Source organism: Salvia miltiorrhiza, unplaced genomic scaffold (assembly GCF_028751815.1).
Source record: "Salvia miltiorrhiza cultivar Shanhuang (shh) unplaced genomic scaffold, IMPLAD_Smil_shh fragScaff_scaffold_135_1, whole genome shotgun sequence".
Classification (NCBI taxonomy): Eukaryota; Viridiplantae; Streptophyta; class Magnoliopsida; order Lamiales; family Lamiaceae; genus Salvia; species Salvia miltiorrhiza.
The window spans coordinates 183,239-198,487 of NW_026651414.1; the positions used below are offsets into that span (position 1 = coordinate 183,239).

At 42.7% G+C, this 15,249-nt stretch overlaps 1 long non-coding RNA gene across 1 annotated transcript; it reads left to right on the forward strand.

The window, feature by feature from the left end:
* Positions 1 to 13,022: 13,022 nt before the first annotated feature.
* LOC131002472 (uncharacterized) lies at positions 13,023 to 14,239 on the forward strand. The gene is made up of 2 exons (XR_009094305.1): positions 13,023 to 13,440; positions 14,096 to 14,239. It is a non-coding gene; the product is annotated as an uncharacterized LOC131002472 (long non-coding RNA).
* Positions 14,240 to 15,249: the final 1,010 nt, after the last annotated feature.

A 15,249-nucleotide genomic window follows, 5' to 3' on the forward strand; every position in this document is an offset into this window, starting at 1 on the left:
TGTGCTATTTCAATTGATAAAATTGAACACTGACTAACAGCAAAGAGAAACCTTAATCCAACAACTTGCTCCACCGAGGCTATTCCGAAACTAAGTTTAATTTCCGCTGCGTATGATATCAATCTGACTGAACTATCCTCTGATAGTAAGGAAGAGCGATATCATCTCTATCTTTGCAAACACGACTGAAGCCCTTATTTGAATCAGTTAAGTTCCATTAACTTAACTGATAACTCATTATTGAAGAGCTTTCAGTATCAGTCGTCAACTCTGTTGGTCAAAACAAATTTCAGTAAAACAAGAGTCTTTGTTTGCGTGTAAAGTTTCGTTTTAATCTCTGACTGAGATCCCTCTGATTGAGGTCAGTAGATAGTCATAAAAATAGCCTATAGGTGTATTCTTCCCCCCCCTCCCCATACACCTATTCGAGACCCCCGGACCTAACAATTGGTATCAGAGCAGGTTGTTCGCAAGAACTATCTGCATCTGACTAGGTTCTATTTGAACTAGATCCTTTTCCTTAAAGGTCTCGAAAAAGTTTTACTCTTTCTTTTTGTGCTTGCAATTTGCTCTATCTGCCGTTATCTGTTCTCTCTTTTTTGATGGAGACTAACCACAGCAGATTATCTTCTCTACCTATGTTTAGTATTGAAAAATATGACATATGGAAGTTTCGGCTTGAAAGCTTCCTCATCGCCCAACATTGTCGAATGTGGGAAGTCATCACCAGCGGACCGATCACCATCACCGAAACCATCAAAAGGGTTCCTGCTGATCTCCGACATGATCCTTACGATGAGGTCCAGCCCAAGTCAAAGGTAGACTTCACCACAGAAGAAAGGAAGCAAGATGAGTTAGACAACCTCGCCAAAAGCATCATATCCGGCACCATTCCCGACAAGCATGTCATGAAGATCATCAAGTGCGGAACAGCAAAGGAGATGTGGGACATTCTGGAAACAATGTGCGTAGGTTCTGAGGAAATCAAGGAGAATAAGCTATCCATAGCCTGCCAGAAGTTCGACTCCTTCCTCATGCTCAAGAATGAATCTGTCGAGGAAATGGAACAAAGATTCAATCTTATCTTGAATGAAGTTCAATCCATTTCCAAAGACAAATACACTCAACGAGAAATCAACCTGAAGATTCTTCGAGCACTGCCACATGGAGAATGGCAGATCTACTCAGTTGCTCATCAACATAAGCCAGGATTCAGTCAGCTCCCGACAAACAAGCTTTTCTCCGATCTCATGGCAAATGAGTTCGACCTTTTGAGAAATCTTGGTAACAAGAAGGTTAGAGGATCAGACGAAGATGGTCCATCAACCTCAAGAGGAGTTGCACTGAAGGCCTCAACCAGAGAAGGCAAAAAGCAAATCAAGGAGCCAACGGAACTAAACCCAGAGGACTTCTTCAGTCAATATGCTTTGTTGACTGAAAGATTTAACAAGATGGAGTCCAAGTTCCGGAAGTACAGAAGGTTCCACAAGAAACACTTCAAAGGAAAAGAAAGAGAAGGAAACTCCAGACATTCCACAGATCGTAGCGGAGAAAGGAAGTCAGCCGCTTACGAAATCAAAGACTTGGAATGCTTTGGATGTAGAAAGAAAGGGCACTTTCGACATGAATGCCCTGATCTGACTCCAGCTGAGCGCAGGGAACTGAAAGCTAAGAAAGATCGTAGCTTTTCAAAGAAGAAAGCGATGGTTGCTGACGATGCTGACTCTTCCAAAGACACATCAGAATCATCCGACTTCGACAGTTCCAGCTCAGATGATGAGAGTCGAGCCCTGATGGCCAGTGAATCAGAAAGCGTGGCTGACAACAGCTACGACAATGGAATGAATGGCCCAGAGGTAAACTCTCACTCAAAAACTCCTTATACTGATAACTTCCTGATGCTTTCAGGAGACCACTTAGAATCTGGAGATAGCTCATCCGATGAAACTGACGAGTTTGATCAGCTCATGACTGATCACTGTCAGCTGAGGAAAATGTTCGAAGATCTCCTCAAGCAGAATCAGAAAATGGACAAGGAGATCAATGATGAACGAGCTAAGAATCAGACAATCATCTACTTTCCGGATGAAACGTGTCTTGATCAGCTAATCATGGAGAACAGTAGACTGGAAGAAGAGCTCAGAATCTCCAACTCAGAATGTGAAAGAGCATCTCATGAAATCAAGAGGCTCAATCACAAACTGGAAGAAACAGTCAAGAACTGCATGATGCAGTCTCCCATGATGAGCAATTTTCCATCGAAAGGGCTGGTCAATAGCATCGGAGGAAAGGTTGCAGCTACCAAAGGAAAGGATATCATGATCATCTCAAAGGATGATCCTTCTGAAATCACAACCTCAGAAGAATCAAGGGATCATGATATGGATGAAGTTCGCAAGCGCAGACTGATGGCTAGATCAAATGTTCCACCTCCACGAAGCTACAGACGAGCTAAGGAGGCCCCCAACAAGATCATTCTATTGAAAAGGCTGGAAAGCAGATTTCAGTCAAAGATCCGGGAAGGAATATCAGGAGTCAAGAATAATCTTCCTCACCAATCCAGGGGGAAGAAAAGCCACATCAGTCAGAAACTGACATCCACAATTCAGTTTCAGAAGGAACAACATCCGTGGAGACCAAGTAATGCTGAGTCCAGACGAAGCAAGAGCCATCCTCGACAACAAGCTACTGGACATCAGCCAAGTCTCCAAAAGTCTGCAAAGACTCGAGTATCTCAGGGAAGATACTTCGCCGAGCAAAGAAGACCTCAACCACTCATCAGACAGAACTGCTACAAGAGTGAGGCCTTCAAAAGGATTTCTCAATAGAAGAATGCTCATGTGCCACCTGAAGCGCCAACGACATCAATCAGACATTCAACAAAGCGCAAGAGATCAGCCAGACCAATTTTGAAGCAGATATGGGTTCCAAAAGGAACTCGAGCTAACATCAAAGGACCCAAAGCTTGATTGGGTGCCTGAAGCAACTCTTCCTTGCAGGTCAATGTCAGGAAACATAAAAAGAAGGAAGAGGCCAAAGCTTCAATCAGAACGTGGTATCTGGACAGTGGCTATTCGAAGCACATGACGGGCTACAAAGAATATCTATCTCAGTATGTTGAGAAAGCTGGATCCAAAGTTGCATTCGGAGACAACTCAATTGGAGAAACAAAAGGCTACGGTGTGCTCAACATGGGTAACGCCAGTATCAGTAATGTTAGCTTTGTTTCTGGTCTTAAACATAATCTGTTGTCTGTGAGTCAATTTTGTGACAGTGGTTTCAAAGTGAAGATCAAGAATGATGAATTCACTGTTAGAAACAATCAAAAGAAGGTGGTTCTGAAAGGATTCAGACAAGGAAGTCTCTACGTCGTTTCTTGGGAAAACAGCCTACCAGAAACGTGCCTCATCAGCAAGAGCAGCTCGGAGCTCAATTGGCTATGGCACAAGAGACTCAACCATCTCAACTTCAAGACGATCAACAAACTTGCTAAGCATCAGCTGGTAGAAGGTCTTCCTTCTATTGTATTCCAGAAGAAGCAAGAATGTGAAGCATGCCTCAGAGGAAAGCAAACGCGGATATCATTCAAGTCAAAGTCAGGACACTCCTCTGAAAGGATTCTGCATTTACTTCACATGGATCTGTTTGGCCCGATCACTCCAAGAAGCTACAACGGTAGGAAGTACACCTTAGTAGTCGTTGATGATTACTCACGATATACTTGGGTTGTATTTCTCTTCAAGAAGAAAGAGACACTGGAGGAACTGCCAAAGCTGCTGAGAAGACTAAGCGTTGAAAAGGAAGTCAACATCATCAGATCAGATCGTGGGACTGAGTTCCTCAATACTGTCATTCGTAAGTATTGTGATGAACAAGGAATCAGTCATCAAACTTCTGCAGCAAGAACTCCACAACAGAACGGAGTTGCAGAAAGAAGAAATCTGTCTCTAAAGGAAGCAGCAAGGACGATGCTAGCTGAGTCCAAACTCCCCTTGAAGTTTTGGGCCGAAACAGTCAACAACGCATGCTACACGCAGAATCGCTCCTTCCTCACTCAGAGACATGGAAGAACTCCATACGAGTTATGGAAGAACAGAAAGCCATCGATTGCCTACTTTCATGCTTTCGGTTCTAAGTGTTTCATACACAACAATGATAAGAAGAGGTTAAACACTTTCGATAGCAAGGCTGATCCAGGAGTTTTCCTTGGATACTCTGGAACAGAACGTTCAAGTAAAGCCTATCGAGTGTTTAATACTCAAACTCTTTGTGTTGAAGAAACACCTCATGTGATCTTTGATGAGACTACAGATGATTTCAGGGAACAAGATGCTGAAAAGTATGTTCAGATCGCTGAAGGTTCCAAAGCTGAAATCCACAACATCGAGCCCTCTACTGTCTTGGTGTGGGGACCTGGCAAAGATGAAGATACTGAAATGCTTCAGTATCAGAAGATCAACCAAAGGTCTGAAGTTCAGACTGGAGCCAATGCAGATGGCATCAGTCAAGGGGGAACTCCAGTTGCTGAAGATCGAGTTGAACGCGCAGAAGCCGCTCCAGCTCAACTCTCCCCTGCTCCAGAAGGTACTCAACACCCCAGAGCAATTCTGACCGAAGAAGCCCCACCTGCCTCAGATGAAATCAAGAAGTATCAAAGATGGTTTGAACTCCACTCGAAGGGGAACATCATTGGAGAACCATCAGATGGCGTCAAGACTCGGAGATCAATGTGCAACCTCGTCTTCGACATCAATCAGAACTGCATCAATGAAGATAAGAATTCCAGCAGTTTCTTATCAACTACAGAGCCCAAGGATATTGAAGAAGCTCTGAAGTCTACTGAGTGGGTCATCGCAATGCTAGAGGAACTCAATGAATTCAACCGGAATTCAGTTTGGGAGCTTGTAGATCGACCAGACGATGCAAAGGTGATTGGCTTGAAATGGATTTTCAAGAACAAGGAAGACGAAGAAGGAAACGTTGTGAGAAACAAAGCAAGGCTAGTGGCTAAAGGATACGGTCAAGAAGAAGGAATCGACTACGACGAGACGTTCGCCCCAGTTGCCAGATTGGAAGCAGTTAGACTCTTCTTAGCCTTCGCAGCTCACAAAGGTTTCAAGGTACACCAAATGGATGTCAAGTGCGCATTTCTCAATGGAGTGCTCATAGATGAAGTCTATGTAGAACAACCTCCAGGGTTTGAGGTTGCTAGACCAGAAAAGGTGTACATGCTGAAGAAAACGCTCTATGGGTTGAAGCAAGCACCAAGAGCGTGGTATGATACTCTCTCGGAGTATCTGGTTGAACAATGCTTCAAAAAGGGATCTGTGGACAGAACTCTGTTCACTCTCAAAGAAGGAGATGATCTCTTGCTTGTTCAAATTTATGTCGATGACATAATTTTCGGATCCAAATCCGAACGCATGTGCAAGAAGTTTGCTGACATCATGACCAACAAGTTTCAAATGTCCATGATGGGAGAAATGAATTTCTTTCTCAGATTGCAAGTCAAGCAGACCAACGAAGGAATACTGATCAGCCAGTCCAAGTATGCCAAGGAGCTGATAGCTAAGCTCGGTATTCAGCACATGAAGTCAGTCAAGATCCTGATGAACACAAACTGGAAAGTTGATCCAGGTTTAGAAGGAAAATCTGTTTCTTCGAAGAAGTACAGAGAAATCATTGGATCTTTGTTGTATTTGACTGCGAGCAGACCAGATATCGCATTTACAGTCGGGGTATGTGCAAGATATCAATCAGATCCTAAGGAAGCTCATTTGGATGCAGCTAAGCGGATTCTGAGATATCTCAAAGGCACGCCCAATCTAGGATTGTGGTATCTAGCAGACGACGACATCAAGCTCACCGGATATTCAGATTCAGACTTCGGTGGATGCAAGCTTGATCGCAAATCAACCTCCGGAACATGTCAATTCCTAGGCAACAAGCTCATCTCTTGGTTTTCAAAGAAGCAGACTTCAGTCGCCACCTCTACAACTGAAGTTGAATATGTTGCTGCCGGAAGCTGCTGCTCACAAATCCTGTGGTTAGTCCATCAACTAAAGGACTATGGGATCGACGAAAAGGAAGTTCCTATCTTTTGCGACAGCTCCAGTGCTATTGCAATCTCCCAGAATCCAGTTCATCACACTAGAGTAAAGCACATTGAGATTCGACATCACTTCATTCGTGATCATGTCGAAAAGAAGAATGTCTCTGTGGAATGGATTCCCACTACTATTCAGAGAGCGGACCTGCTGACCAAGGCTCTTCCAGAAGAGAGGTTCAATGATCTTTGTGCAAAGATCGGCCTCATCAACCCTGAAGAGTGATGCTGTGTTTGAAGATTTTCTCAAACAGTCATGCTAACTGGTGGTCAACCAAACTGCTGCTTCTACGATCGCCGACGTGGAAAGCAATGAAGTCCGAATGCTCATCTGAAGAAGAAGTCATCCTGTTGATTCAACCAGGATCTCGTGGTATCAACTGACTACTATGATCAGTTGATCAGTAAGTATTTTAAATGCTTACCTTTCAAAATCAGTTATTTCAGTTATGAGCTTTAAGTTTTTAGTTCAAAATCTTTTCTCTAACTGATCAGTTTCTTTTAAAAACTTTAACTGATTGTTGGATTTGTTGGAAAATGGAATATCCGTGAAGGACAAGATTTTTATAAAGTGAAAATCTGTTTTGATTGAACTTGTCCTGATCTTTTTTTGCCAAAAATCCTTCCAACCTTTTTGCCTCTGCAATAAAATTTCTTGAAAAGCTCATTGACATGACAGTATGTAATGATGCCTTTCAACTTTTTAGAAAACACAGTCCCTCGCAGTGACGGCGGACGTGAATTTCTCTTCAATTGCATTTTAGGCACAGTTTTCGAAAAACTTTTTATCTTCTACATGGTTCACTTTTTGTCTATTTATACCATGTTGTCGTCACGATTTTTCTGCATCAACTAACAACTCTCCACAGCCTTCACTGTGAGAAAAAGTTTCAATTGTTTCAAAAGTTGCAGAGAAAATTTGTTCCGACCAAAGGAGAAATCTATGACTGCAAAGTCATGGAGTGGAAGAATGACGCTCACATACCTGGTCTTCACCGGACCCTTCCACTGGATCTCAACGTCTCTCCGGCGTCAAAGTTTGCTCTACCCTCACTTGTATCCAACGAAGCGAGCGTCTTCTATCCTCATGCCCGGAGCATCGGCTTGAAGTATCTGTCTGAAATAACACAGACTTCATCGTCTTCACAGAAAGGCCTCTCGCCCACTGTGAAGCTTCGATGCCAAGCAACAACAATGAGCAGGAGCTCGTTGTCAACCGGCGCAACATCGACAGTGTCTATCCTCACGATAGCCACTCAGTCGATTTTCCTCCTCCACACACTTCTCTTCTGATGCCTCTTTCTCTTCACCATCAACCCTCTCCTCAACCTCCTTTGGTTTGCATGATTGCTGCTCTCTTCCTCAATATCTCGAGAGCCATGCAAACCTGATACCACCCCGTTCTCCGTCTCCTTCATCCCTCATCTCCTCACTCTTTATTTTTTTCTTCTAAACCCTCCGCGTTCTCCGTTTACCTCTGACCCTCAACATCTTTCTCTGGACCATTCTGCGATTCTGCTTTCACGCAGTGGTCTTAGCTTCATCCTTCAGTCAAAATTCCACCTTTTTGATGTTGCCAAAAAGGGGGAAATTCTTAAGAGACTTATTGTCAAAAGACTGAAGACGATCAAGCAAAATGATCATCATATTTCATCAGGATGATCATGAGGAAGATTAACCAGAGGATGAGACCTCAATTCAACGGAACACAAGTGAGAGTGGAACAAGCTTAGGAACATGAAGACACGAAGACAGAAGATGAAGATCAAGAAGTTCAAGGCGCAGCCAAGCAGACTGCTGGAGTCCATGGGTTTTCCATGATGTTTTTGTTTTTCTTTTTACTCCAATGTAAGTCTTGCTCTGTACCTCGACTGATGGCTTATCAGTCTTTATTACTGAAATTAACTTCTTTTTGATCTCAACCTGAAGACAATGACTCTTTTGTCCAGGCTCTGATTATGGTTTTTCTGTCTTCTTTTAGTTCTGTTTTTAGAACTGTTTTCGTTCTAGCTCTAAGTACAAGTTGTTTAGGTTCTATTGTTAAGGGGGAACTGTTTTCACCCCTTGTTTAGAACTTGTGCTGTGAGTTCAGTCTTTTTGTTGTCTAGAACTGCTGTGTGGTTTTGGCATCATCAAAAAGGGGAAAATTGTTGGGAACTTTGTGGAATATCCTAACCCTTGTTTTGATGATACCAAAATTCATAGGACTTATTTGTAATAGACTAGAATCGTTTTGAACTCAAGTGTTAGAGTTCGTTTCTAGTTTAGTTGCGGTGTCAAAGACTGAAGACTGAAGACTGAAGAACGAAGACTGAAGACTGAAGACTGCAGATACCAACTGAAGTATCAGTTGAAGAGTGATTATTTAATGCACGCAATGGACTGATACTAAAGTCAAGTATCAGTTAAACATTCCTCCTAGGACTGATCTTCCAACGTTCAGAGGAATCCACGTACGCACAAGTACAACCGCATTAAATGCAGAGATCTCAATATCTTATCTCTGCAGAGGTCATTACTATCTGGTGGTTACTTTTCAGAGATGTCACGTCTCCTGTCCATCAAAGAGAGCCGTTTCCACACAGACAAGGAACCTCGAAGATTGAAGCCTCAGCGCAAATTTGAATTGCTCTCCAACGGAAGAAATCTTGAGGACGACTTACGCCAACGGATCTATTCAAGAGTTCTCCTACAAATAGCGCTCGAGGATCACTTCAACCTTCACCGATTCAACGACATAAGCTGAAGCTCTGCCGAAATTGCTACTCAGCCTAAAGCTTAAACCGCCCAAAGCTTGAATCGAAGAAGAGAATTCCAAAGCCAAAATCAGTCACTGCTGATTACATACATTCTCTTAGACCCTAGGCATATATCTGTTTACCCAGAAGCCAAAGGTCAAACTTGCTTCAAAGAACTTGTTCTTTGTAAGTATAGTTGGCACTCGTTTAAACCTCTCCCCCATAAGAGTGTTTGAGTGATTCGGAGTTCAGGAAGGTACTCTGAACTCTGAGTGAAAAGTCTGAGCACGAGGTGTGCTTAGCAGGGAAATCCTACGCGAGGTGTGTGGGTGCTGAAGAGGGGTTATCTTCAGTTTACGGTTGTGTGCACCAGGCAAGCACACGGGTACGGTTTGCAGTGCACCAGGCAAGCACTTGCGGAGTGGATTGTTGGTCTGATCAACCAGCCGTGGATGTAGGAAAGGGTTTTTCCGAACCACGTAAAAGTCTCTGTGTTATTTACAGCTTTCAGTTTTACATTCATACTTGTGCTATTTCAATTGATAAAACTGAACACTGACTAACAGCAAAGAGAAACCTTAATCCAACAACTTGCTCCACCAAGGCTATTGCGAAACTAAGTTTAATTTCCTCTGCGTATGATATCAATCTGACTGAACTATCCTCTGATAGTAAGGAAGAGCGATATCATCTCTATCTTTGCAAACACGACTGAAGCCCTTATTTGAATCAGTTAAGTTCCATTAACTTAACTGATAACTCATTACTGAAGAGCTTTCAGTATCAGTCGTCAACTCTGTTGGTCAAAACTGATTTCAGTAAAACAGGAGTCTTTGTTTGCGTGTAAAGTTTCGTTTTAATCTATGACTGAGATCCCTCTGATTGAGGTCAGTAGATAGTCATAAAAATAGCCTATAGGTGTATTCCTCCCCCCCATACACCTATTCGAGACCCCCGGACCTAACATACTCCAACTGATGCTTAAGATGCCCACAATGCTTGGTATAATGCCCGTAAGAATTGTGATATTCATACAGTTTATTGTTAGGCCCTTGTCGTGGCTGCCCATCTCTATAATTTCCAGGGGCCCTGAAGAATGGCTGATTCTTGATCAGGTGAAAAATCTCCTCCTGAGGTTTGTTTAGCGGGGTGTATTCAGCGAGACGATTTACTTCATTTACAGTGTGCTGCTGGTAAGGTGGCACCTTTGCCTGGGGAAGAGGTACCCTCGGGGGCAACCCTGTGAAAGGAGCCATGTCCTGATTTCTGTTATTCCGTTCCAGTGCGTCCTCGGCCTTTTTAGCCTTGTGCTTGTCATTTTCTGCCTTTCGTGCCATCCTGGCATCCTCCAACTGCAGGTACCCTGGCAGCCTAGCCATGATATCGTCGAAATCTCGGGCCGGTCTGATTTGTAGCTCGTTGAAGAAGAGCCCCGGCTTTAACCCTCTGATAAAAGCACAATTCTTGATCTGTGATTCTGCCTCTGGCACCTCCAGGGCAGCGAGGTTGAACCTGCTAGTATATTCCCACAATGTTTCATTTTGGTCTTGTGTTATGTCCATCAGGGAAAGAGCTGACTTCCCAACCCTTCGCGAACCCGCGAACTGCCTGAAGAATCGTGTCTGTAAATCTTCAAACGAGTGAATGGAATTTGGGGCGAGTGTCCCAAACCATAACTGGGCAGGTCCAGTTACCGTGGTGGAGAATATGCGGCACTTGATACCCTCAGTGTACATGTAAAGAGTAACCAGTCCCTCAAACCGGTTGAGGTGTACCTCCGGATCAGTGGTACCATCGTAATCCAGAGAAATGGGCTTGTAACTCCTTGGCAGCGTATCAGCTAGAATATCAGCAGAGAAAGGACTCTTGCTGGCGGTGGGAACCCTTGACGTTCTAGCGCATTTGTCGTCCTTGTTCCTCCCATGCTCCCTTCTATCCCTCGGTGGGTCATGAGCCTGACGCTTATGAACCTTGTGATCTGTCCTACCTTCCGTCCCTCTGACCTTCTGGTCTGTTGTGATTTCTCTGACCGGTGTGATCTCTCTGCCCGGTACGACTTCTCTGCCCTCTGGGATTTCTCTGACCTCTATATACTTTCGTCCCTCTGGGATCCCTCCCTCAGCGAATCCTCCAGATCCTTGAGCTGGTGTTTTAGTTGCGACACTTGATTTTTCAGCCTAGTATTCTCCCTCGGCCTTTCTTCCTCTAACACGGGAGAGATGGATTGACTATCAGACTCATCAACCCCCTCCTTCCTGACAATGCTATTAAGCCTGACTCGGCTCTCCTCTGGCCTTCTCTCCAGTGCCCTCTCAGCGGGGAGCTTCTGTATTTCCCCAGGTACCATAGCCTGTTTGTTGGCTGTCAGGTTGTTCACCTCCAGAGCAGCGGGGGGCGGGGCCTCAGTGCCCTGTGGATTGATCGCTCCTACCAGGGGAGCTGCAGCGAGGACGGTGGACAGCAGAGGAGTCCCCAGTGCCTGACGCACGGCAGAATAGTGGAGCAGGGCCATCATCTGCTCTGACAACCCAAAGTTGAGTTGTCCACCACCAGACGTGGGGGCCAAGCCTGGCATGTCGGAACCCGGTGTTACCAGAGCAGATCTCTGGATGTTAACATTCAACCCTGTCAGTGGGGTGGCTGGGATAGCCTGAAAACCTGGCGGCGTGGTGAAGGCGGTGCTGCCCTGCATGCCGTTAAACAGCGAGGTCGGCACTTCAGTAGTGTGAGCAGCGGAGTTGAGCCCAACAGTGACAAACTCTTTCTCCAAAGTGCGGTGAGCGTCTGAAGAACCCATAGTACCTACACACAAAAAAATGTGAGAAATGTTTAAGTAAAGCGGATCGGACCATCCCCTGGCCTGAAGAACCCTAATATTAGACATCCCGAATACTGGTCTGAGAACCATTATAGAATCCCTTAGACAATGCTCTCATGTATTGGGAAATAAACCCAGTACACGGAGTTGAACACGAATAGTGAAAACGATGGAGATTTCCCCATAGGATTGACGTTAAGCTCAGGCGAGAGAACATATGACCCCGTGAATTAACCGTGGAAATCCAAAAAAAAAAACACAAAAACAAAGCACCAACCAGCAGATTGTTAGCGAAACATGTTAGATCCGTAATGAAAACAAGCATTTAAGTGAAAAAATAGCATAGCCACACACAATTATCGAAATAAAACGTAAGATAATCACAAATAATCATAGATCTCCCTATTCGCGACTTCCGCCACCTTTCCCCCATGCACAAAAAATACAATTAAACGCAGATCTCCTGGATTTGCAAGTAGATCGGCGTAAAAACATGAGTATCGGGCTAGAATGGCTTGGGCACTCCGAATAACGGCGCAATCGGGACCTGTGCATGCAAATCCGGCGGCGATTCCAGATCTGCATGCGCAGGGGGTCGAATTCTCATGTCTTAGCCCATTTTTCCCACAGACGGCGCCAGTTGATGAATCATAAAAGAATGGGTAACTATTTAATTGGTGAATTATTAGGGAATCGCGAATTATACCTAGTTTTGATCGGAGAAGACAAAAGAGAGTAATCGGAATTTTAGAGCACGAGAGTAAAATGGCGGCTTGATAATAAAAAATAACCTAGTTGTACAACGTGTGCGTGCACGAGTATTTATAGAGGCATACAAGCTAAGGATAAGAAAGTAATTTTGCTCCCCGAACACGTTCCTCGCACGGACGGGGGCAAAATAGTAAATTCCTAGTTAAGAACATGTACTCCGCGTGGTCAGGGGCAAAAAGGTAGATTCACTGGTGAGGTGGACGATTCCTCTGGCGCAAGCCTTCCCTCTGGCAGGGACCTTTCCTCTGGTTAAGTATTATTCATCTGGCAAGTATGATTCCTCTGGAGAATGTGATTCCTCTGGCAAGTATGATTCCTCTGGCGAATGTGATTTCTCTGGCAAGTATGATTCCTCTAGCGAGTGTGATTCCTCTGGCGAGTGTGATTCCACTGGCGAGTGTGATTCCTCTGGCGAGGATTTCGCTGACTCCTCTGGCGAGGACTTCGCTGACTCCTCTGGCGAGGATTTCACTGATTCCTCTGGCGAGGACTTCGCTGACTCCTCTAGCGAAAGCTATCTCGCTGCTTCCCGTGATTCCCCTGGTAAAGTCATTCCTCTGTTCCGCATATATTACTCCTCATCACCATAGAAAAATCGGATGGGGGTGTATATGTAATTTTCACTATTCAGATAACTGTCATTCCTAAATTAACGTTCAGTAAATAAGGAATTCTCTCTCACTCCCCACGACTTTTGCAAACCACTTCCACTCAATTCAGAGACCCTAGAGCAAACGCGAATTCATCTCTCTTCAAGATTCGTCGCCACCGCCTCTTCGTTCTGTAATCCAGCGACGTCGTCGCTCCGCCTAAGTCCGGCGCTTCCCTGCACTTTCGCCAACCGCCGCCATGGTCTAAGATCAGTAACTGGTTGTCGCGCGCATCTGAAGGCTCTGCGGCGTGTCCAGATTTCATCCACTCGTCAGTACGGCGATTCCGCTCTAGTGTGTGAAATATCAACGGCGGCTTGAATCGTGTAGTTTCCGGCGGGGCTGCATGAAAAGATTGTGAGTGTTTACTTTATTTACTTGTTTGTTCGAAATTTTCTGAACAATGCAAAAATTTTGTGAAGAATTGTGGACCAAAATTAGAGTTTTTTTCGTGGTTTATTGAATAATGGTGGAGACATGGGATTCAATTTTAGTGTGTGAAAATCTATAGAAAAAAGGAATTTTTCGTGTCTGTATTGAACGATGCATAAGAACGAGATGTGAATATCTATAGATTTGGGTACTTTTCGGTTCTTCTTATATGTATAAATGGTTCAGTAATGATTGTTTTATGGTTCTTTATTAAATGAACAATGTGTATGATTATTTATGTTGATATAGTTGACAGAGAGCAGGACTTTTCTGCCATGCCATTCCCTAGGTTCATCCATGTTGTGGCCTGGCCTAACAGTGATAGCTTTGCTTGTTTATTGTGTCGCAATTTTAGCCAAGAGATTATATTTTACTAACATGCTTCACGCTGGATGATTACTGGAGTATAACTTCAATGGAGATGTCTATGGTCTTGTACTTCAAGTTAAATATATGATCTAAAATCAACTTCATCGATGTTTGAATAACAAAATTGAACTTTGTTTGGCAAGCTTCAGTTCTATGTACTAGGTACAATTCATCTCTAATCTTTTCCTCTGTATTCTTTCTCCTGTTATAGACCAGTGCATCTTTGAAATTTGTTGTCTTGAATCCAAAATGGCGTATTTGGACAATGGTTGCTGGAGGTGGTGCGAGTGTAATATATTTGTAGTTATTCAGAATATTTGTTAAGTTTATTCAGTATATATTGCTTTTTTGTTTAGTATGTTTGTTGATTTATTCGTAAGCTATTTTTAGTAGTTAGGTATAAGGAAATTATTATATGGTCGGTGTATTTATCAAGTTATTATTCAGAATATATGTAAGTTTATTCAGGAAATATCGTTTTCCTGTTCAGTATATTTGATTAGTTATTCAGAATTTGTCTTATAAGCTAATTAAGTACATACTGAAATGGATTTCGTTCAATATTAGGGATTAAGGTAAACTCAGGAAGGGTCGATGACGACAAAGGTGGTCAGGGATCATTGAAGCAAAATGATGGTGACTTGGCCGAGGAACAACATGTTGAGGATATAAAATTCAAACTTTAGAGCCAACTGATTGGTCGTACCAAACTCAGAAGTTACACTCTTCGTGACATTATCTGCAGAGATAAAAGAATACCATGGAGATCTAGATTTTGTGACAATATATTTTCATTTGTTTGACTTGATTTTTGTTTGAAATGTGAATTTGTAGAATTGTAATTAATCAGTAAAATATTTTCTATAGAAAATTAAACAAAATAACATATGGTTTTATTGGCATGATTAATCATAATATTTTGTGATTATAAGACATACGAAAATGAATAATATATCAGAACTTTCAAATAATAATATACATAAGATGTTGAATAACCAATTAATATAATGAATAACACAATTAATTTAATGAATAATTACGGAATCAGTGAACGATATACCAGTTGTGCTAACTAATACGCATGATATATTGAATAACGCATATAATATAATGAATTTCAATACTATTCACTATAATTTTAGTGAAATATGCAGCTTATGTGTTATTCAGTATAGCTTATGTATTATTCATATACTATAATTTTAGTGAATTGTGCAGTTAGCTTATGTATTATTCAATATATATTGTAGTTTATTTGTTAAATTTATATATTATTCAATATAATTTATAATTGTATTTGCAAAATTTATTATAAATCATTTTGCACCTAAAAAAATATATTTCAAGATATGATTTCATTTTATA